Source organism: Pipistrellus hanaki, assembly GCF_964339955.1.
Source record: "Pipistrellus hanaki genome assembly, chromosome: 1".
Classification (NCBI taxonomy): Eukaryota; Metazoa; Chordata; class Mammalia; order Chiroptera; family Vespertilionidae; genus Pipistrellus; species Pipistrellus hanaki.
The window spans coordinates 158,441,597-158,465,801 of NC_140503.1; the positions used below are offsets into that span (position 1 = coordinate 158,441,597).

General features: G+C 40.9%; 1 protein-coding gene and 1 pseudogene across 12 annotated transcripts in view; one reads left to right on the forward strand and one right to left on the reverse strand.

Moving 5' to 3' along the window:
- The window catches only part of PTPN13 (protein tyrosine phosphatase non-receptor type 13), a 175,001-nt gene extending 156,977 nt beyond the window's left edge, over window positions 1-18,024 (reverse strand). For 8 of the 11 annotated variants that reach the window (XM_084881588.1, XM_084881587.1, XM_084881583.1 and 5 more), the window contains exon 1: window positions 17,538-18,024. The gene's annotated coding sequence lies outside the window, so the exon portion shown is untranslated. The remainder of the gene's footprint in view (window positions 1-17,537) is intronic. The other 3 variants (XM_084881582.1, XM_084881590.1, XM_084881589.1) reach the window with 1 other exon arrangement.
- Window positions 18,025-18,906: 882 nt separating this feature from the next.
- LOC311621118 (cofilin-1-like) lies at window positions 18,907-22,600 on the forward strand (annotated as a pseudogene). Its single transcript has 3 exons — window positions 18,907-18,990; window positions 19,392-19,417; window positions 22,057-22,600. The product of its transcript is annotated as a cofilin-1-like (transcript).
- Window positions 22,601-24,205: the final 1,605 nt, after the last annotated feature.

The window sequence follows — 24,205 nt, forward strand, 5'->3', positions numbered from 1 at the left end:
CTGGGGGCATGGCCTGAGGTCCCCTGTCAAGCCCCACCAGGCAGGGGGCACAGCCGCAGGTCCCCTGCCCTGACCCAGCACTATGCAGCCTCAGGTCCCTGTTGACTGCTCCTCATTAAGGGAACTCAGCCTCCACTGTGGGCATAGCCATCTCATGTTACGGGATCCCTGCCTCTGCTGTGGGCATAGCCATCTTGTTACAGCATGATGGTCAATTTGCATATTCCCTCTTTATTTCTGGCCCTAAGCAAAAATCAAATTTTTGACTTCTCAATTCATGGGTCAACACTCAAGCACTGAGCCACACCATCCGGACAACATTATTTCATATATATATATATATATATATATATATATATATATATAATTTTTTATTTTTTGCTTAGATGTGATAATATAAAAACTAGTAGAAAATGAAAATTCACTATTATGTACATTTGATTACTCAAATCCTTAATCCTTTAGATGATTTGTCCAGCAAAAACACTATTTTTAGAGGCCTAATTTAGAAGTAAGCCTACAATTAATTTTGCTGTTACTTAAAAATCAAGTAATTGACTTTAGGCAATCCACCATTATTTGTAGATAGCCAAGAAGTTTTGTAATATGCTGTTTGAGGAATTAAAGAATAAATAAACACTACAGACTGATTCATTTGCCTCTCAGCATAACCATTATGGCTTTTCTCAGTTTAGGTTCTTACAAGGGTATTTCTTAGATCACAAGATCTCACACATCTAGAGGAAACGATGAACAACATAGACTGATGAACAAAAACAGACTCAGAGAAAGAGAAGCACCGAACAGACTTTTTCAAACCTCAAAGGGAAAGTAGGGGAGGGTGGGGGTAAGGGGAAGAGATCAACCAAAGGACTTGTGTGCATGCATATGGGCCTGGCCAGTGGCCATGGACAACAGGGGAGGGGAGGAGGGGGGCATATGTAGGGAGGGGATTGGGATGGGATTGGGGGAATGAGGACAATTATGTTATACCATAATCAATAAAAAAAAAAGAATAAATAAAGTCCTGAGTTGGTAAAATAATATATATTTCTGTACTGTATTTCTTACATCACACTAGGTATAGCAGGTAAAACACCATCTGAATTAAAAACTGAAGCATGGGGTTAATTTTAAAAATTTTTATTTGCCAAGTATAATGCTAACATCTAAGAAAAGGATAGAAAATCCGTTCGTAGCCAAAACAATTTGCAGAAACCTTCCCAATTAATTTTAAATTCTAAATCCTAATGATATCAAATCCTATATAATAAAGAGTTAATATGGTAATCAGACTGAACAACAGAATGACTGTCCGGATGACCTTTAGGATGAAGCCAGGATTGCGAGGGCCGAGGCATCGTGCCTCTAGTACTAAATAAGTATAAAGGCTGACAGTAACATCAAACACACTACTTAAGAGTCAAGATCCCGCCGAAACCGGTTTGGCTCAATGGATAGAGCGTCGGCTTGGGGACTGAAGGGTCCCGGGTTCGATTCCGGTCAAGGGCATGTACCTTGGTTGGCATATCCCCTGTAGGGGGTGTGCAAGAGGCAGCTGATCGATGACTCTCTCTCATCGATGTTTCTAACTCTCTATCTCCCTTCCTCTCTGTAAAAAATCAATAAAATACATTTTTTTTTAAAAAGAGTCAAGATCCTTTGTCACTTTGTTCTACCAAAGTGGCAGAGAGCAGCAAATGACAAATATCTTTGACTCAATCAATAGTTAGCTTACTGAGCAAATTCAGAAAGTGCTGAATAAGATCACTTTCTACTTGTTCCAATAATCCCTGCCTCAGTGAGATTTCCTCTTTCCTAGAGGCCCCATATTTTACATGACCATCACAAATTGCAATAATCTCTACACTTTTCACTTGCTGCAGATGTGGATTTAGGGCAGGGGTATGGCCCTGCCAAGGCATTAGGGGTGAGTTAATTAAATGTTTGACCAAATATAGCAGGCCAGTTTTTTTAAAAAAATTTTCTTATTAATTTCAGAGAGGAAGGGAGAGGGAGAGAGAGATAGGAACATCAATAATGAGAGAGAACCATTGATTGGCTGCCTCCTGCACGCCCCCTACTGGGTATCCAGCCCACAACCCAGGTATGTACCCTTGACCACAATTAAACCTGGGACCCTTCAGTCTGCAGGCTAACGCTCTATCCACTGAGCCAAACCAGCTGGGGAAGCAGGCTAATTTTTAAGTTAATAATTTTGTATGGCCTGCGAATAATATAAATATCCAAATGGTCCTTGGCAGAAAATAATATTCCCCAACCCTGATTTAGGCCACTGCTGTTCAAATTATTTACCTTCAAACTGGTATGGCCTGTAAATTCTTTCTTTATCAATCTCCCTTTGCTTCTCAGCAGCAATGACTTCTGACCTTTACCTCGCTCCTAAAACATTCAATTCTTCACCACTATCCAAATCATATTTAAAAGCAGATAATCATTTTCTAAAGATCACAGCATTAAGTATAAATTCTCTTACAAAACTTTATTTTCACTTCTAGTCATCAGTAGGCCCACATTGATCTTTGCAGACTACCCTTCAATTTTACAGAAAAATGTTGTTTTCCTTTTGACTAAAGCTAGCAAATCTACCTAGGGCTCATTCCTTCACATTCAGACAAAGCCTCGTAAAAGCAGATGTCTCTTTTTCTCTCTTCTGGCATTTTAAATCTCTTAATCTCACAGACTCTGTTCTTTCACTATCTTTAATCTTAAACATAAAATTTCTCTAACCCATAAAATGTCATCTATTTTGCAATCAAATGTCATCTATTTTGCAATCCTCCATTTTAATGTCCTTCCTTTTCTCATCCTTGTCAGTGTAGTAAAATAGTTCTTCTGATGGAAAATAACATTCAACTGATCAAATGTTCTGTTACTTCTACTTCTCTTTCTTTTTAAAACTTTAAAATCTATTTTAGAGAGGGGGAAGGGAGAAAGATTTATGCATTCATTGGCTGATTCTTTATGTGCCCTGATGGAGGATCACACCTGCAACCTTGGTATATCAGGAAAATGCTCTAACCAAATGAGCTACCCAGCTAGAACCTTCTACTTTTCTTTAGTCAGCTTTCTTTGCTCCCTGTGGCATCTGGCAGTATTGGTCACATATTCCTTGACAGACTCTTCTAACACACTGTTTTTTAACATACACTTTCCCATTTCTTTTACTCCTCCTTAAAAGTTTTTTTGCACTTACATCTCTCACGTCTATGTTTCTCTGTATCTCTTCCTCTCTCTTCCACTCTTTCCAAATATCAATGGAAAAGTATCCTCGGGTGAGGATTAACAAAAATAAAAGTTATTAAAAATCTTTTTTTAAAAAGGTTGGACACAAGAGAGATTAAATGACTCCAATTGCTAAAAAAGCTAAAGGACAAACCAAAAACTACCTAAATTCAAAATCTGTATTCTTTCTACTACACTATAATTCCTAATTTATGCTTCAATTTAAATAAACAAATCATGATACTACCTAGATTTAGTTTTCACAGATGCTAACACTTAAGAATGAAAATAAATACATTAACTTTCTCTTGTTAAAGGTTAACAATAACTCAATTTAATATTTTAATGATAGGTTGAATACTGATTTTTTAAATTGTATAAATGAGCCATATTATTTCAAGGAATTAAGTATCAAACCATGCAAAAGTATAAAGGTACCAAACACTAGTGATCTTAATGCTCATGAATCAATCTCCACAGAAAGTGAATCCAGTCTCTTAAATATCCTCAGGTCATATAAGGCCTACAAAATCATTTGGTCTGGTCCTGCCAAGGGATTACTGGTGAGTTAATTAAATGTTTGACCAAATATAGCAGGCTAATTTTTAAATTGATGTTATAAATATCCAAATGGCCCTTGACAGAAAAAGATTCCCCACCCCTCCTCTAGGTAAAGCCACTTTAATCAGCATCATTTATGCATTAGATATCAAGTGGGAAGTCAATAACACCAAACCCCTCATCTGTGTGTATTACAACCAAATTCCACTAAACTGGAAACAAATGGAGATCAGATATTAAGAAGTCTGGAGAGAGAAATAATTTGATCCCTAATATTTCCTCTTCAATTAGTTTTGGGACTGCCAAGTGCCCAGTAAAAAGTTACAATTCCCAGCTTCAAATTACTCAACTTCAAACTGATGAGGCCAGGAAGTTCTTCATCACTCTCCTTTTACTTTACCAATCGCAATGATTTCCGACCTTACCTTGCTCCGAAAACTTCCAATTCTTCACCACTCCCCAAACCATACTTGAAAGCAAATAATTTGCCTCCTTCATCAGCACTTTCTAAAATGCTTCCCTTAAACGTAGGTGTGGCCAATACAAACAGAAGTCATTGGATAAGGCTCTTGAGAAAATTCTTTAAAAGAATCTGGCTCAGCTGGAAGGCACACCCTTTTTTGCCATTTTCCCAATTTCTTGCATATTTGTCTGCCTGGAAGGACATTCCGAACAGAATGCTAGGAGCCATTTGGTGACCATGAGGCCATCCTGAGGATGAAAACCATGTACTGAGGAGGCCAAGAAGAACAATAAAAGATGTGTTGGTCAGCTCTGGAGTATTATGCCTAGACTTTACTAGTATATATTAGAAGGAAAAATAAATATCTACCATCTTTTTGTTCATTGTTATGCTAGGTCTCTTGTATTAGCAACCCAATGTAATTTCTAACTGGAAGAAACAGAACAAATCATTGCAGTGGTCTTGGATAGGGAACACACAACGAATATCACAAGCAGCATTTCCCAAATCAGTGCTCCTATTATGAAACACTAAAGGCCTGTATGAAATTTGTGCATGGTGGGGGAGGTCCCACTTGGCCTGCAACCTCTCCAACCTGGGACTCCTTGGGGGATGTCCAACTGCCGGTTTAGGCCTGATCCCGCAGGGGACATCCCTCTGGCAATACAGGAGTGCTGGCTCCTAACCGCTCACCTGCCTGCCTGCCTGCCTGATTGCCCCTAACTACCCTGCCTGCTTGCCTGATTGCCCCTAACCACCTCTGCCTGCCTGTCTGATCACCCCTAATCCCTGTGCCTGCTGGCCTGACTGCCCCTAACCGCCTCTGCCTCAGCTCCCGCCACTGTGACTTTGTCTGGAAGGAATTCAGACATCTGGAAGATGTCCAGTTGGCCCAGTCTAATTAGTATATTATCTTTTTATTAGTATAGATGTTAAAAGATGTACTATGAATTCTGTAGTTAAATTGTCAAATAGCGAAAAAGTGATATATTTGATATCATCTTGGAGATTCACAAGGTATGTTAAGATATTAAAGGTTCTAGAGTGTCTGTTGGGAAATGTGCCACAAATACTTTTGTAGAATTTTAGGTTATGTTACACACCACTTACTCCCAGAGGCACAGAAACCTAAGATTCACAAACATTAAATAACAGCTCTGTGAATGAATACAGTTAAATATACTAGAATTTATAAGTTCAGGAGTGTTACCTTTCAAAATAGACACTTTGGGAGGATACATACCCATGTCCTCAGTAATTCTCATCATTGATGTTTCTAACTCTTTCCCTCTCCCTTCCTCTCTGAAATTAATAAACATATTTTAAAAAATAACTCCTTTTACTTTATAATCATTTTTCATTTTTAAAAATATATATTTTTTTTATTTATAGAGAAAGGGCACATGGCCTGGATTGCGGTTCGATTCCTTTTAGAGGGCATGCAGGAGACCGCTAATCAATGACTCTCTTTCATCATTGATGTTTCTATCTCTCCCTCTCCCTTCCTCTCTGAAATCAATAGCTTGAAGAGGACATTTATTTTCCAGGTAATGTGTGAAAATCAGGCACACACAACATATATCAATGAGCCCAAGTAACGAGTAGAAGAAACATGTAGCCTAAGAAACAAAGTAGGTCCATAACTTTGCAACATACAATCACATTTAAGTTCATATATTACCTTTACCCAGTGTGTAAAAAAAAACATTAACTGACAAATCAAATACTAGTACTAATATATACCAAAAATAATATTAGCTAATATTTATAAAGTACTTGGTATGCACGAGGCACTACTGTAAATGTTTTACATGCATTAACTCATTTGGTCCTTACAACAATCTCATGAAAGAAGACCGGTTAGCCTGGCTTCGTAGCTTAGTTGGTAAGAGTGTTGTCCCGATGCACCAAGGTTGCAGATTTGGTCTCAGCCAGGGCACATACAAGAATCAACCAATGAATGCATAAGTGGGTGAAACAACAAATCCATCCCTCTCTCTCTCTCTCTCTCTCTCTCTTTCTCTCTCTCTCTATCTCTCTCTAAAAACCAACAAATTTTTTTTTTTAAAAGACTAGTGATCTTTAATTTGCAGATGAAGAAACTAAAGTACAATGAGATTAAGAAACTTGCACAAGGTCAGAAAGTTGGTAAATCTGAGTGGGAATCAAAACCCAGGCAGCTGGGATTCAGAGTCTTGTCTCTAAATGCCATGCTATACAGTCTCTTTAAAAACAGGAGTGGTCAACACCATGCACAGCTGCATCTAAAAACAATTCATACAGCTCGGCCGGTATGGCCCAGTGGTTAAACGTCAACCCATAAACCAGGAAGTCACAGTTCCATTCCAGGTCAGGGCATATTCCCGGGTTGCAGGCTTCATCCCCAGTAAAGGGGGTGGGTGGGGGGGTTGCAGGAAGCAGCTAATCAATGATTTCCTCATCTTTGATGTTTCTATCTTTCTCTCCCTTCCTCTCTGAAATCAATAAAAACATATTTTTTAAAAAATGCATATATATTCAGATAGTTACCCACATGTTTATAAAGTTTTCCAAGTTTACAGGTTATTTAATTTTCTCTTCATGGCTGTTCTGTGTCACTATGTTCTATCAATACACCAATTTACTTGGCATGAACTCAGATAATGAAAGCTATGTAGCCTCAGGCTATTCCATTTATCTGCTGTCTTAAAATCTGTCTTCTTTGTGAATCACCAGTGCCTAGTAAAGTGCCTGTAAGAAAATGGGGATTGACTGTATATTTACAGAATACAGAACAATTAAAAAAGGAGCTAGGCATCAGAATGTGGACAGATCAGACCAGATTCATCACTACTGCACTAAAATAGTCAACTGGTTTGGCTCACCAAAAATGAGTCATTTACAAATCATTTACTCCCATAAGGTGGAGGAACAATATTATCCATTTTTCAATTAAATCTTAGTATGTCGATACAATCTTAAAATCCCTTTGTGGTTAGAAATCTTCATGTACTAACAAACACACTGGGAAAGATTCAGATAAAAAAATTTTAAAACAGCTCAATTTGGTCTTCAGTTACACAATGTGTGTGATATATTATGTGACCACATTAAAGTATTTTATTTAAGAATTGAAGGAGAAATTTATTTATTCAAGAGAAACCAAAAAGGCGGCCTAGGTAAGCAGCCAAGCTGCCACCTCGCACAACAATTTACTTGGCATGAACTCAGATAATGAAAGCTATGAAACAACTAAAAGACAGAACGGACATCATCCAAATCCACAGGAAAGCTGGCAGAATGGGAATTCTACAACTAGAAAGAAGGAGAGAGGCTCATGGATAGAATTGGGGGCTGCAAAGCTCGTGCGCAGAAGGGCGGCTGAATGCCTGGCTGGCGGGAGGGGGAAGGAAGTTCCTGATTGCACTGAAACCTTTCCAACTGTACTGAACCCCAAACCTGGCCGAAACCCCGTGGACCCAGGCTCATCCAGGTGGAGTCCAGAGAAAGGCACCTGGAGACTCAGAGACTGGGAGACTGGGGCAGCCGGAAGCCGCAACGCATGAGTGAGTGCGTGCAGAGAGGTCTGACAGTGGAGGTTGCCACGGCCGCTCCATAGCAGAGAAGCTCCAGACTACAGAAACCCAACCCAGTTCTGGGCGAGCCTCTCGGGCACCCATGCTCTTGCACGGGGAATCTGAATGGTCAGGTGGAAACTCAGGGGAGCTGCGGAAGGCAGAGGTCAGGCAGAAACTCAGGCGAGTGCACAAGGGCAGGACTGACGGTAAGCCAAGAATGTCATCTCAGCCCTGAGATTCTGCCCCATCCAAGCCGAATACAGAGGCTTTTGCAATTATGCAAGTCTGATCCTATAAGAATGTCTCCAATACAGAAGGTATCCTGGAGTAGATACAGCTGATACTCACATACAATGGACCTGGTGGTCAATTCCTCCCAGTGATACCAACAACAATCAAGTCTTAACTACAACAAGGCTGTTCACGCAGTCCACAAAGGGGAGCACCAGGAGTGTCTACCTCACGTAAGGAGGCTGACCCACTGGGCCATTTAGGACACCAAACACACAAAGCGATCCTACCAACTCTGGGAAGCAGTGAAAATGCCGAGACAAGGAAATAGATCTCAAACAAAAGAGATGGAGGAGAATAAAAGACTGGATATAGAGTTCAAAACCATGGGTATAAGGTTTTTCAAGAATTTCCTAGAAAAGGCCGATAAATTTAATGATATTATACAGAGATCCAACAGCAGAATGGAGGAACATATGAATCAAGTCCAAGATTTGGAATACAAAGAGCCAAAGGACACTCCTCTGGAGAAGCAAGAAGAAAGAATCCAGGAAGTTCAAGATAGTATAAGGAGCCTCTGGCACTTCAAGTATACCAACATCAGAATTATGGGGGTGCCAGAAGAAGAGAGAGAAAGCAAGACACTGAAAACCAATTTAAAAAAATAATGTCAGAAAACTTCCCCCACTTGGTGAAAGAAATAGACTTACAAGGACAGGAAGTGCACAGAACCCCAAACAAGAGGAATCCAAAAAGGACCACACCAAGACACATCATAATTAAAATGCCAAGGGCAAAAGACAAAGAGAGAATCTTACAAGCAGCAAGAGAAAAGTAGTTGGTTACCTATAAGGGAGCACCCATATGACTATCAGCTGATTTCTCAACAGAAACTATGCAGGCAAGAAGGGAGTGGCAAGAAATATTCAAAGTGATGAATAGCGAAAACCTACAACCAAGATTACTGTATCCAGCAAAGTTATTATTCAGAATTGAAGGGCTGATAAAGAGCTTCACAGATAAGAAAAAGCTTAAGGAGTTCATCACCACCAAACCAATATTATATGAAATACTGAAAGGTATTCTTTAAGACGAGGAAGAAGAAGAAAAAAGATAAAAATTATGATCAACAAATACATATATATCAACAAGTGAATCTAAAAATCAAGTGAATTAAAAATCTGAGGAACAGAATAAACTAGTGAATATAATAGAATCAGGGGCAAAGACAGGGAGTGGATTGATAATTATCAGGAGGAAAGAGGTGTGGGGGGTGCAGGAAGAGACTGGGTTAAAATCGTACACCTCTGGATGAGGACAATGGGGGGGCGGTAAGGGCAGAGTGTGGGGCGGGAACCGGGGAAAAAGGAGAAACAATTGTAATAATCTGAGCAATAAAGATTTATTTAAAAAAAAAAAAAAAAAAAAAGAGTTGAAGGAAATCCCCATTAAGTTTAATGTTAGAAAACAATATATTCTAGATTTTTTATTGTAATGATAAGAATGATAAAACTATAAAAAAAAAAAAAAAGAATGATAAAACTATAAACATTGGAGGATAAGTGAAGTAACAGTATTGCTAGGTACTATATCCTATTTTTTATTCATTTCCAAACACCTCAAAGCAGTGCCAGAATTTCAAAGTTTAGGCTGAACTCAACCAAATGGTATATATCTACGATACAGTTTTATCTAGTGTTGATTTGATAATTGAATATTCCTGGTCTAAAGTCTCTATTATTTTTTTAATTATTAGGTTTTGGGTGTTTTTTTGTTCGTTTGTTTTTAACAAAACATCTATTCCAACTTTCAAGAGCAGCTACAAGGATACATTTTAGCTTTGGTAAATTTTCACATAGCACATAGAAAATTGAGATGTGTTACATTTAAATCATTGTCTCAAACTCATTCCTTAAACTAGGCATAAGAAGCTATCATCAGAATAAAATTAAAACAGATTGTGTAAAGAATGGAATTAATCAACATTATGTTCAAAAAATACAGTGTAACTACATCTCAGCATAAATCAAGAAAATGAAAGATAAAGAGGAAATAAATCTATTATTCAGAACCTAACCTTAAGAGAAATTCCGGTACCAAAACACTAATTATTTCTTTTCACTTCAAAAACTGAATTATATTATATTTTCCAGAAGAGATATTTGACTAGACTAAGACCTAAAACAATTAATCATCCCTTAATAGTTTAAATGTTTATTTTAAAAATTATATTTTTCTAGAAAACGTGTTTAACTAATATTTAAGCGGTGCTAAGAAAAACAAAATTTCTTTTAAAAAATTTTTCCAGATTATATCTTTCTTCAAAAAACCACCAATTTTGAATATTTTCACCACATTCTCAGGTTATACAATCAACCTTAACTTAGGTTATTCAACAAGAATATTTAATTTTTGTTCCATGGACTACATTAGAACCAAGTGGAAAAGCATTAATACATGACAGTGATATTGTATACAAACCATTCCATCAGGCATCCTTTAAAAAACAAAACAAAAAACAAAAACAAACAAAAAAAACAAAACAAAACCACAACATTCTGGATGCAAATCTGTCTTATGTGAGTAGGTAAGAAAGAATGTTTATGTAAGGGAAAAACTAAAGAAAGAATACTTTTACTTAAGACAACTGGTTTCCATTTCTACTCAGAACACACTAAATCAATAGAGAAAACTTTGATTTTATTTATTTTTTTACATGTTTAAGGAGGAGTTGCAGGTGAGATAAACTACACAGTACCATTTCTTCTAAACTGTGCATCAGTAATTAACACCATTGAAATTCAAAACATAGTACTAGTTTCCAACCATTTAGAAACTCATTCGTGTTGAAGGGGATGCTTTCCCATATGGGAAAAAAATAAAGTCTCTTGTGCATCTGCACGTTCATGTTAAAACTAATAAGATGACTTTGTGTTGAAAAACTGATCATATCAGATGAACTAAGAGTCTCCATTTATAAAAGTCAAAAGAACCTTCACCAGATAAAAAACAACAACCTTGAATCAAATTTCCAACACTTGAGTTGAAATGATGACCTTCTCTATTTCTAGACCGGAAACTGACAGCATACACGAGGGCAATTTTAAACTCTTGGTTAGATTCAGAGCATACTGATATAAATAATAAACCACAAAGACACTAAAGTTTCTCCTCTCAGTAAAGTTTTTAAAAAAGAAAACCTTACAACTAGGTACAACACCCTGAAGAAAGAGGTAATGTGGACATTGAAAAATGTTGTATTTTCCCTTACTTAAAAAACAACTATCAAAAATACATAATTTTAAATTATAAATTTATATGTGAATGATGAGAAATTAGAATACAAATTTTAAAATCTACAGGCAATAAATAATTTTCTATCATGATATCCAATATAGTAGCAACTAGCCACAGGTGGCTATTGAGCATTTAAAATACAACTGGTGATGCCGAAACTGGTTTGGCTCAGTGGTAGAGTGTCGATCTGCGGGCTGAAGGGTCCTGGGTTTGATTCCGGTCAAGGGCATGTGCATTGGTTGCGGGCACATCCCTGGTGGGGGGTGTGCAGGAGGCGGCTAGTCGATGTTTCTCTCTCATCGACGTTTCTGGCTCTCTATCTCTCTCCCTTCCTCTCTGTAAATAATCAATAAAATATATATTTTTTAAAATAAAAAATAAAATAAAATACAGCTGGTGTTGCTCAGTGGTTGAGTGTTGACCTATGAACCAGAAGGTCATGATTCAATTCCTGGTCAGGGCATAAGTCTGGGTTGCATGCTCCATTCCCAGTGTGGGGCATGCAGGAGGCAGCCGATCCATGATTCTCTTTCATCATTGATATTTCTATCTCTCTATCCCTCTCCCTTCCTCTCTGAAGTCAATAAAAATATATTATAATTTTTTTTTTAAATACGGCTAGCAGGAATAAGGAACTATTATAAATTGTTATCTAGTTAATTTAAATTTGTCCACTTGTGGCTGAAACTACTACACTGGAAAGTGCAGCTCTAAGAAACTAGAGGGAAATATCTGCATCTTAAATTCTGATTCCAACAGTAAAAAGTCCTATAGATGGGCATGTACATCAATGCTTCTGAGACATTGTTTACTTCTAAAGAAATACTTGTGATTTATATAGAAGAAAGAACTATAATTCAATATAAAAATGTTGCTGCATTGGTGGGAATCAAGTTTTCTAATACTGACCTTCTAGGGAGGACTAGAATATTGGTTTGCAAGTTGGCTCCATGCTTAAATTCTTAGGGAACTTCCAAAAATATGGATGCATGGGTGTCACTCCCTGCACCCCTATCCCCTCTCCCCCAAGATTCTGACTTAATTGGTCTGGGTTGAATCTTAGGCATAAAGATAATTCAAAGCTACTCAGGTGATTCTAACATGCAGGCACTTTACTAGAAATAAAATAGAAAATTATTTATTAGGCATAGATGTAGTATGCAGCCAAAGATATTTCTTTGCTTGTAGATATACTCACTCATTTCTTACAATGAGTATGAAACTTTAACTTAGGCCATTTAAAGTCCTATGTTAATTTGCTCATTAAAAGCTAACTTAAATTTCAAATTAAAAGAGAAAGGTTCTCAGAGAAAAATTGGGAAATCCAGAGCAAGGAACCGCCACCTTTCCCATCAGCACTCATGCTTTCCTGAGACCCAATATCTTCTGTCCTTTTTCGGGCCTCTACCTTGTAAAATGACATTAACACAAATGAGTCACACTTGGTTATATCAGAGGCCAGACAGAATTCCATCAATGCACTATTCTAATGAATAGCACAAAGTACATGCCAAAGTAAGAATATGTTGACAGGAATAACTCCTAAATGCACTGACTTGGAGTATGGTAGTGTTTCTTTTCAATTTCAAATGGTATTAATTACAATATAATTACACCACAAAAAAGTGTTTTGTAGTTTATTTAAAAATTGTAAACTTGCCCTAGCCAGTTTGGTTTAGTGGACAGAGTGTCAGCTTGCGGACTGAAGGGTCCCAAGTTCGATTCCAATCAAGGGCACATAAGTGGGTTGCGGGCTCAATCCCCAGTAGGAGGCATGCAGAAGGCAGCCTATCAATGATCCTCTCTCATCATTAATGTTTCTATCTCCCTTTCCCTCTCCCTGCCTCTCTAAAATCAATGAAAATATAATAAGAAATAAAAGTTACAAACTGTCAAAAAAGCATAAGAAGCAGTGGCAGCTTATCCCCAATAGTCTTTGTTGTTATCATTAGAGGATACTTTTTTCCATTGACTTTTGAGAGAGAAAGAGAGAGACAGAGACAGAAATAGAGATAGAGAAACAATGTTAGATGAGAGATGTTAATTCGTTGCCTCCTGAACTCGCCCTGATGGGGGCTGAGGATTGGACCTACAACCCAGGTACATGCCCTTGACTGGGAACCTGTGAGTAGTGTGCAGGCCGACACTCTAACCACTGAACACACCAGCCAGGGGGCCAATAGTCCTTTTCTCCAGTATGTTTGGAGCTGGTAATAAGATGAGCTAGAAAAATATATACACAACTGATATAGGAGAAGCTACAATGCTCTTCCACTAATCCTCAATCTATTAAAAGTGAAAAAAGGCAATGATTTTACCTGTTTTTCTTTTTTTTTTTTTTAATATATTTTTATTGATTTCAGAGAGGAAGGGAGGAGAGATAGAAACATCAATGATGAGAGAGAATCAATGATCAACTGCCTCCTGCACACACACACTCCCTCCCCTGCGCACTGGGAATGGAGCCCGCAACCTGGGCATGTGCCCTTGACCAGAATCAAACCTAGTACCCTTCAGTCGGCAGGCCGACACTCTATCCATTGAGCCAAGCCAGCTAAGGTTGACCTCTTTTTTTAATAATAAATAAAGAACACATAAATTCCATTCATTTAAATATTGACACCTATCTTCTACCTAAAAACTGATTAACAATTCTCAAATTCACATCCTGAATTTATGAGGATATCTACAGAAAAAGATAATGTAAGGTATTTACAACTTTTGACTCCTCTCAAGATAGTATAGGTATCTATCCTTGCCCCAGTCTGGTCCAGTGGATAGAGTGTTGGCCCTGGGACTGAATGGTCCCAGGCTCCATTCCGGTCCAGGGCACCTACTTCCGTTACAGGTTCCTCGGCCCTGGCCAAGCCGTGTGCAGGAGGCAACCAATCCATGTGTCCCTCTCAATGGATGTTTCTCTCTATCTCACCCTCTCCCTTCCACTCTCTAAAAATCAATAGAGCCCTAACTGGTTTGGCTCTGTGGATAGAGCTTCTGCACGCGGATTGAAGGGTCTCGGTTGATTCTGATCTCGGTTGCAGGCTCCATCCCCAGTAGGGGGCGTGCAGAAGGCACTTGGTGGGTGTTTCTCATAGATGTTTCTCTCTATACCTCTCCCTTCCTCTCTGTAAAAATCAATAAAAAAATATATTTAAAAATAATAAAATAACAAGGGACTGAGGTGCCAAGATGGAGTCATCTGAAGAAATTAAAGACTGAAATGGAAGCTACTTCTTTAATCATGTTCCTGCTCATGCTAGCATCTGTTAGCTTCCAGTCTTCTGCAAAGTCTTGTGCAGCAAGTCCAAGGACTCTGAGTAAATCTGCACCAGCAACAAGAGACTCATTTAGTAGCTAAAAATATGTCCATAATTCTGATTTCTCATTTTGTTGTTTTGCATTGCATTGTTGTTATTATTTAATAGCCAGAGTTTTGCTCTTGACATTCAAGTTTTGAAAATAACATGTATGTGGTTTAGTTTTTGCATTGGCATTGTTTGCAATTGTTTTTAATTTTAGAGTCCTATTATTGATGTTTAAATTTTATTTTAATTAGTAAAAAAGGGTGAGATGTAGAGAGCTGCCTGAGAAGGCACATGGACATTCTTTTAATTCTTATCAGCTGAGACCGAGGGCACTGGCAGAATCTTCTTATCAGTACTGATTTCTTAATCCATGTGCGTGGAATGAGAAACAAATAGGTCTCGATATGCTAGATCTTGTACCAAAAAATAAGGAGCTTACCCAGATTTTGATGAATAGGATCTGGGCACACCCGAAACTCCTTTTGACCTTAAACTCCCCTTTGGAAGCCAATAAAAAATAAAAATAAAAAATAACAAGGGAATTAAAAAACCTGATGAACAATATTAACTGTTGAATATAATAGAATCAGAGGTATGGAAGGGGAGTAGACTGATGATTCTCAGGGAAAAGAGGAGGGGGGGGGGGTGCGGGAAGAGAATGAACATAAACTGTGCACCTAAGGATGAGGACAAGGGCGGGTGGGGAAAGGGCAGAGGGTGGGAACCTGGTGGAGGGGAAAAAAGAGAAACTTTTGTAATAATATGGACAATAAAAGTTTATTTAAAAATAATAATAATAAAATAAAATAATAAAAATCAATGGGAAAATATCCTCGGATGAGGAGTAACCAAATAATAATAAATTAAAAAACCCAAACAGCCAAAACCGGTTTGGCTCAGTGGATAGAGCGTCAGCCTGTGGACTGAAGGGTCCCGGGTTCGATTCCGATCAAGGGCATTAATTTTTTTTAATTTGGTTGCAGGCACGTTCCCAGTAGGGGGTGTACAGGAGGCAGATGATCAATGATCCTCTCAAATCGATGTTTCTAACTATCTCTCTCCCTTCCTCTCTGTAAAAAAAATAAATAAATAATATATATATATATTTTTAAAACCAAACAAACAAAAAAAGACATCTATCCTTTAAATTGACACTGGTTTCAATGGTTTGTGTATATTGTGTGTTACTTGTGACATGAAAAGCTATTTATAAGAATTCTTTAGGGTGGTAGTCACCCTCCAAAAAATAAGTAGGCTTTACATTAAAGTAAAAATTTTGGTGGGACAAATGTAAATGCAAAAGACAGTCCTACATAATGGTAAAGGAAGTCATAATTCTCCAATTGTAAAAGTGAAGAACACTATGAATTAGTCTCTTTTTCTTAATAACTAACCCTAGCTACCTTTCTATTTTTAATTCCATCCTGCCCTACCCCCACACATACTCCCACAAAGCCTCTACAACAAAGTTGGAACACAGTGTTATGAAAAAGTATAATAAATTTAGGATTGCATGATAAAACAATCAACTTGCTCTTGTATGAATTTACGGAGTCAGTATATGCATGCATTTAATTTTCAAACGCTAATGACATGGAAATGAGAAATACTTTGTATCCTAGCCCTACCACAGGCGACCAATGAGCATGAAGCAAGTGTTCACCTGGGCCCTGGGAACCTGGTCATAAAGAATTTGAGAAAATACCAACGCTTGTTTCATAATACAGCGACTTGTATCCTCCTCTCCCCCTCTCCCCCCATCCTTTAGTAAACTCTGCAGATGTAAATTTCAAAATCTTGCTAATGAGTTGCCTGCGCCCCGTCCAACCGACAGCTCAGGTGTCCCACATTTTGTTGAGGTCCCCGCCTTGAAAACAAACCCGATTGCCCCATTTTCTGAGAGGTAAACTCAGCTCCCTCTCTGGCAGCTCCCTATGAAGTCACCGCGTTTGTTGTTTCAAAGATGCAATTAGACGAAAATGACACAAGGCTGCCTTAGAGATTAGCCGGACGTGTGGTGAGTGTGTGTGTGTGTGTGGGGGGGGGGGGGTGCCCATCGCCTCTGTGCAAGGCCGATGAAACCCGTATTGCTTGCTGTAAGTCTATTTTCGTGGTCATATTTCCCCCATGTCCCCTCCTCCAAAAGATCCACAACAGCAGGAAATGAAACTTCCCAAGAACTTGCTCGACTTCACCAAACTTTAGCTTTCCAGCTCTCCGTCCTGCAGGATCCTGTAATCGGCGGAGGGGGAGGGGGTACCCCGCGCACCAAGAAGAAGAAGGAGAAGAGCTTGCGCGGGGCGGTGTCTCTCCCTCGGCCCCCACGGCCCCCGTCCCCACCCCGCCTTCACTCCCACCTCCCCACCCCCTCTCCCCAGCCTTCACACACACACACACACACACACACACACACACACACACACACACACACACACACACACATTCTTCTGGGCGGCTCCGGCCGCACCGTGTCCACAGTCATTGGCAGAAATTAGAAACAGACCCCGGGAGCCCTTCCCTGAGCAGCGCTGCACCAGCCTGGCCCTGATGGGACCATGTCACCCCGATCACCCCGCAACCTCTCACTCGCCCCGGGGGGGGGCTCCATTCCCCCAAGAACCCGTCTCCCCGCCGCGCAAGAGGTGGATTTACCTGATTCCAAATGAAATTCCATCCCCTCCCCTTTCCCTCTCCCGACCCCGCTCCTACAGAGACACCGCACCACGAAAGCCAGAGAGAAAAGTTCCTTCCACCGGGCAGGGCAGCGGAGGAGGTGGTTTTCGGGGCCGGGGCCAAAGCAGAGAGAAGGGAAAGGGGGCGAGCGGTGCACGCCCGCGCATCCAGCCCCGATCCCAGGCCCGGGGCCCCGGTCCTTACCGGCTGGTCCGTGGGAGCCCCGGTCCGGCTACTGGGGCGCGCGGCGGGGACGCGGCGTCGGGGCGGGCCGCCCGCGGGCGCCGAGAGCCGCCGCCTCTTCTCCCCGGAGCGGGCGCGGGCGTGGGCCGACGGCGCTGGAGACGGAGCCTGGGGACGGGGCGAAGGGGAGCAGCATCTCCTCCTCCGCCTCCACGCCTCGGAAACGCCCCTCCGGCGGCGGCGGCGGCGATCCCGGCCGGCCGCGCAGCCTCTCGCCCTCCGGTGCCCGGTGCGCCTCCGAGGGCTGTGCCCACCCACCCGTCAGGCGCAGGGCGGCTCGATGCCTGCAGCGCGGCCGAGGCGGACCCGGGAGCCCAGGCGTGCTGCTGCTGCTCGCCGGCGCGGCCGTCTCCAGGGCCCGCGATCGCCGTGTGTCACCCTCGCCGCGCCGCGGCCGCGAGAGGCAGTCGCCCAACTCCCGCTCCACCTCAGGCGGCCCGGCCGGGCCGGCCCCGCCCCCGTTCCTGTCACTCAACCGCTTCCCGGGGCTCCGAGAGGACCGCGGGTTCCTCACCCTGCGCTTCCCTCCTCCTGATTGGTCCGTCCGGCCCTCAGCCCCGCCCTCTCCCCAGGGACGGGGTCGCCGGGGAGACCGGCGCTCGGGTTCTCATGACAACGGGTGCCCGGGGCCTGGCTTTCGCGTCCTCCCAGCCGGGAGCTCAGGTTGATGGCCTCGCGCGGGGCTCTCAGCCCCTGCAGTGCGGACTCGTAACTGGAGACCAAGTTGAAAAATGTACGGGGCCGCCCCCACACTTCCAACTTCAGACGCAGAACCTGAAGGCTCTGGGGAGTGGAAAATGCCTCCCTGAGTGCTCTTCCCCTATCGTCCTGAAGAACCCCTCCCCCCTCGCCCTCCCTTGCCTTCAGCCTGGTTTCCAAATTCTCACCGGGCGGATTTGCCTTTGAAAGGGTGAGGAGGAGGAGAGAGAGAGAGATAAAGAGCAGGGCTGTGCCCGTTCCCTGCAGCCATATAGCCTTTTGGAAATGGCAGGGTCAAGAAAAACAGCTCCGCAAGCTTTCCCACAGCTGTAAAGTGATCTTAAAGGTGTGGTGGCAGCACTTGTCAACCCCAAATGCCCTCTGGAAAATGCTAATGCTCATGGTTTTGAAAAGGGCATGTAAGCTTTTGCCCTGTTGTTTTTCTGTCTGAAACTAAGACAATCTTAAAATTTAAAAATTTAAGTAATACATTTAACATTATATATATATATATATATATATATATATATATATATATATATATATATATATCCCTAATATGCAAACTACAGAACAACCCAACAACTGGTCGCTACGACATGTGCTGACAACCAGGGGTCTTGCACGGAACATGGCAGGCGTCAGCCATGGTGGGATGGTGGAGCAGCTGAGAAGGGCACCAGATCAAGGCAGGGCACCGGTTGCTGTCATCTGGGTGAGCCTCTGGTGGTTACTGAAAATTCTTTGCTCCCACATGCCTGCCGCAGTCCCACTGGTGCTCATATCTACTGCCAGTGCTTGGTGCCTGTCCTGGTGGCTCTGCGCCATCAGGGGGTTCGAGCAACAACTGCCTGCCCTGATCGCCCCTGAAGGCTAGCCCTAGCTTGCACCTGCTGACAGTGGCAGGAGTGGGGCTGAGGGGCAGACAAGGGCTGGGGGTGGAGAAGGGGGGCCCACAGTGGGAGGGGCGGGCAGGGATGTGGAGGATGGGCCAAGATCCACCCCTGTGCCCACCACAGCCTCCTGGCCTACAGTTCCTTTCAAGGTGCACGAATTCATGCACTGAACCCCTAAACAAATAAAATAAAAAACATCCATTTTTTTTTTTCTATGTAGGGACTACACATTACAACGTGGCAAAGGTATGTTCTAACAGTTATCACACTCCTGCAAGCTAAAAGATTTGGGTTTCAGCAATTTACAAGGTAGTTCTGCTGAATTCATGAGAAAATGGTATCTTGTCATTTGAGTTTCAATTGTTTGGTTTTATTCTCAGATATCAAAGCTAACCTGGTCCATTTTGGGGGTAAATGCAGTCTTGGGCCCTTAGTGTTGGGCCCTGGGCAAATCTAAACTTCCTGGTTGGCTACAAAATGGAGAGATCTGAAACAAAGAGCTGCAATTCTGGTTCCCTAGCCCCTGAGGCTGGTGTACACGTATGATGAACGAGGGAATTAATAGTAATGGTTTACCTTTGGCAAGCATTGGCATTTGCATTATCTCATTTACTAAATGAACAACGGTGATGGATGTCTTCAGTGAAATATGCCTTGCAAGTATGAAGTGAATGTACTTAGAGTGCTAACCACGATGAGAAATGCCCAGCAGAGTTTTAAGATAAGGTCCCTCAAGGAGCTAACCACAAAGTCTGAAAAAAGAAAACTAGCACCCTTTGAAATAATTTGAGAACAATTATAGCTAGATTATACAGCCAAACTTTAAATACAGTAGCAAATGAAAGTCTGTGGTATGTGGAATAAACTGGATTAGCCAGATTATGGGAGAAGGAAATTTAAGCTGGGTTTTGAAGTAGGTGGTGGGATAAATGAATCAAAAGTTGCAGGAAAGAATATAAATCTGGAGAGCAGCAGCAGGAACACAGTGGTGGAAGTAAATTACAGCGAGGAGACCTGAACTGGAGAGAGGAAGGCTTGGCACTCCTTTCCCAGCCCTTCTCCGTTTTCAGAAATAGGAGTTTTTGTATGTTCTGGTTCAGGTGTCAGGCTGAAAAGATAGAGAGGGTGAGGTAGGTTTGTGAGCATAAAAAATTTCATGGAACATCTGCCTCTGTTTGCCACTGAAAGTTCATATATTTATTGGAAAGGAAAGCAATGTCCATAATACCTGGAATAGCTTGGAATTTATGTCAGAAAGAAGGTATAAAGAGTATGGTGTTGGAAATTGTTACAAAAATAGACAAACCACCGTGTTGTAAGCATCTTTCTTTTTTTTTTTTCCTGTCTTTTTTTTTTATCACATTATTTTAAAACTTACTTTAACATCTCTGAAATTGAGATGTATCTTACAAGGGTAAGATTCAGGAGTATTTTAGCATCATGCCGTTCAATCGGCAGTAATTATTTTTATCTTAGTGGACATAAATGTGACTTACAATCAATAGCTTCTTAGATTCAATTTTACATAGTATATTGAACCAGGAGGTTACTGTTCATCGATTCCCAGTTGGGGAAGATGCACAGGTTGCGGGCTCAATCTGCAGTGTGGGGTGTGCAGGAAGCAGCCAATCAATGATTCTCTCTCATCATTGATGTTTCTATCTCTCTCTTCCTCTCCCAAATAAGTAATTTTTAAAGAGTAATAAAAACACACATAGTGTTAAATATGAAATATCTATAAAACCTTGAAATGGAAATGAAAGATAAGCGTTTGCATATATCAATTTAGACATCAGAAGAGAGACTTGAACCAGATTTAGAAATGTGGGCCACACTGTGAATGAGATTCCTTTGGGGAGAGTATAAAGACCAGAGGGTCAAGGTTGCAGGTCTGAGAAATCTCAACAAGTAGAAGTTGAGAAAGAAGAGCTAACAAGGACTCGTATTTGTTTTGCGTTTATTGTGTCCATGTAATATACACTTAGACCTGTAGAGAACTTTTATGAATTTATTTGAGTCCAAACTGGTGGCAATTGTTGGGAAGCAAGATCTGAAATACTCTCCTTTTCTTTCTTTCTTTCCCTCAAGGTCATTTCAACTGGTTGCCTTCAAAGCTTTTTCACGAGCAATCCTTCAGTTTTGCAGGTTTTTTGTTTTTTTTTTCTTAAATGGCTATGATACCAAAACTTGAAATAGAGTACACAAAGGAGAAATCTATTGGTTAATCTCCTTTCAGATATAACATAAAACTAAAATACAATATTGACAATTAACAATATTAAAATATAATATTAACAAAACCCAGAACTACATTACAAATGATATGCCAATCTAATAGGTACAAAATGCTTTCTTGTTCCAGGAATAATTTTCAATTCTATTATGAGTGTCTTTTCTTAAAATTATATTTTTTATTGATTTTTTACAGAGAGAAAGGGAGATGGATAGAGAGTTAGAAACATCAATGAGAAACACTGATCAGCTGCCTCCTGCACGCCCCCTACTGGGGATGTGCCCGCAACCAATGTACATGCCCTTGACAGGAATCGAACCCGGGATCCTTCAGTCCTCAGGCTGACGCTCTAGCTACTGAACCAAACCAGTTAGAGCGTGAATATCTTTTTGTATGCTTACAAGCCGTTTTATTTTCTGCTACCAAAAATAGCCTCCCATATTTTCTTCTAGAACTTTTAGGGCTTTGTTTTTCGCCGCTCCCACCCCCACCCCCGCCTTTTTTTTTTTTTTACATGGAATTTATTTTGGTGGTAGCAATAGCTACCCAGCTGTTCCTAAGACCTTAAAAGAATTAGTAAAGTTCACTATATAAACTATGAAGCTTCTACATGGTAATAAGAACAATCATGGGTTCCGTCGGATCCCGGCAGCAGCTCCCCGGGGTCTCCTCTCCAGGCGCTCCTTACTATCTCCTTCAGCTTCCGGAAACATGGCTCTGGTGTGGCTGTCTCTGATGGAGTCATCCAAGAGGTCCATGAAGGTACAGAAGTCCTCGACACCAGAGGAGGTGAAGAAGCGCAAGGAGGCGGTGCTCCTCTGCCTGAGTGAAGGCATGAACATCATTCTGGAAGAGGGCAAGGAGATGCTGGTAGGTGATGTGGGCCAGACAGTAGACGACCCCTACACTACCTTCCTCAAGATGCTGCCGGGCAAAGACTGACGCTAAGCTCTGGGTGATGCAACCTATGAGAAGAGCAAGAAGGAGGACCTGGCATTTATCTTCTGGGCCCCTGAGTCTGCACCTCTTAAGAGCAAAGGGATCTATGCCGGCTCCAAGGATGCCATCAAGAAGAATCTTACCGGGGATCAAGCATGAATTACAGGCAAACTGCTCCAGGAGGACAAGGGCCGCTGCAATCTGGCTGGGAAGCTGGGGGCAGTGCTGTCGTCTCCCTGGAGGGCAAGCCTTTGTGAGCCCCCTCCAGACCCTGCCTGGAGCATCTGGCAGCCCCAGACTTGCCTGTGAGGGGAGGTGGGGAGTTGCGGAATGTGCCCCTTCTGCCAGACCAGGGGGGCTGGGGGGATCCCAGCGGGGGTGGTGGTGTGGGGGGGACAATCCCTTCACCCCGTTGCCAAAAGCTCCCCACCTCCTGGACCTTCCATCTCGCTCCACCCCTGACGGTTCTGCCTTCCCAAACTGTTTTTGATCTTCTGATTTCTCTTGGGTTGAAACAGACCAAGTCTTCCCACCCCAGGTATCCCATTTTTGGAGAGGGCCTGTATTTTTTTTAATGACACTCCTAATTGCAACCTGTTCCTCCCCCCACTTTCCCATGCTGACAACTTCTAATAGTGACTGTGCTTGTCTGTTCAGTTCTGTGTATAAATGGAATGTTGTGAAGATAACCCCTCCCCACGCTGCCAGGTTCCCCTCCCCCTTTCCATCTGGTCTGGCCACTCGTGGAAGCAGGACCAGTAAGGCACCCTTAATTTAAAAAAAAAAAAAAAAAAAAAAAGGAAGGAAAACAACTAAAAGCCTCATTTAATTAAAAAATAAATAAATAAAAATAAAAACGATGATTAGAAAATTTACAAAAATGAAAAAAAAAAAAAGAAATCCAGGAAGGCAATTAATATTTGAAAGTAAAACAAGTGTATAAATTAAAAACAAAATGAACTTAGAAAAAAAAAATTTAAAGCCATACTATCTACTATTGTTGAAAATATGTAAAATAGGAAATTCCCCATGATTGTTGGTAGGGTTATAAATTGACTTACTTCATTTGGGAGAGCAATTGCCATGTTTTTCATAATTCATAATGTTTATATTCTTTAACTTATTACATTTTAGAAATTTGCACTAAATAAATATTTACATACATGATCAGAGATATGATCAAGAATATTTATTGCATATTATTACCAATTATAATATTAAAAATAAATGTCCATAATAGTAAAATGCTTACATAAACTATTCATATATATTATTTAATGATAAAACCACACAGAAGTACAGTATAATCTGATTACTGTTCAAACGTTCATATATTGACAATATTCATACTGCTAACAATGGTTTCTCTGAGGATTAGAATTACAGAAAACATGCCATTTCTGTTCTGAAGTGTTTCTATTTAGAATGTTTACAAGCATATGTTACTTTTTTTAAAATAAAAAGTCAGCATAGCTTTTTGCTACTAATTGTAAAGCAATCAGATAGCTGACCCATAATACAAATCTAGTTGGGCTCCCACGTGGTCCATGGGCCTCAAAATGTTACTCTTTTAGGGGATATACTTGTCATAAACTCTAAGTCAGAAATATTTTATGGGGGACTGAGAGATCACCTCATAGAGGACCAGTTGAAACTATATTCCAAGTAAGTGTGTTTCTGTATTTTTCTAGGGAGATCAACTATATGTTTCCATAAATTCAGACAAGGGTTTATATTTCTCCAAAATGTTAAGATTGTGTTCTTTAAATGCCAATGGTTTAAAAGTATCACTTTTACCTCAAAGGCTGAAATGAATTCTGGGCTAGTTTAATCTGTAACTAGCAATGTTTTCCCAGGTGGCT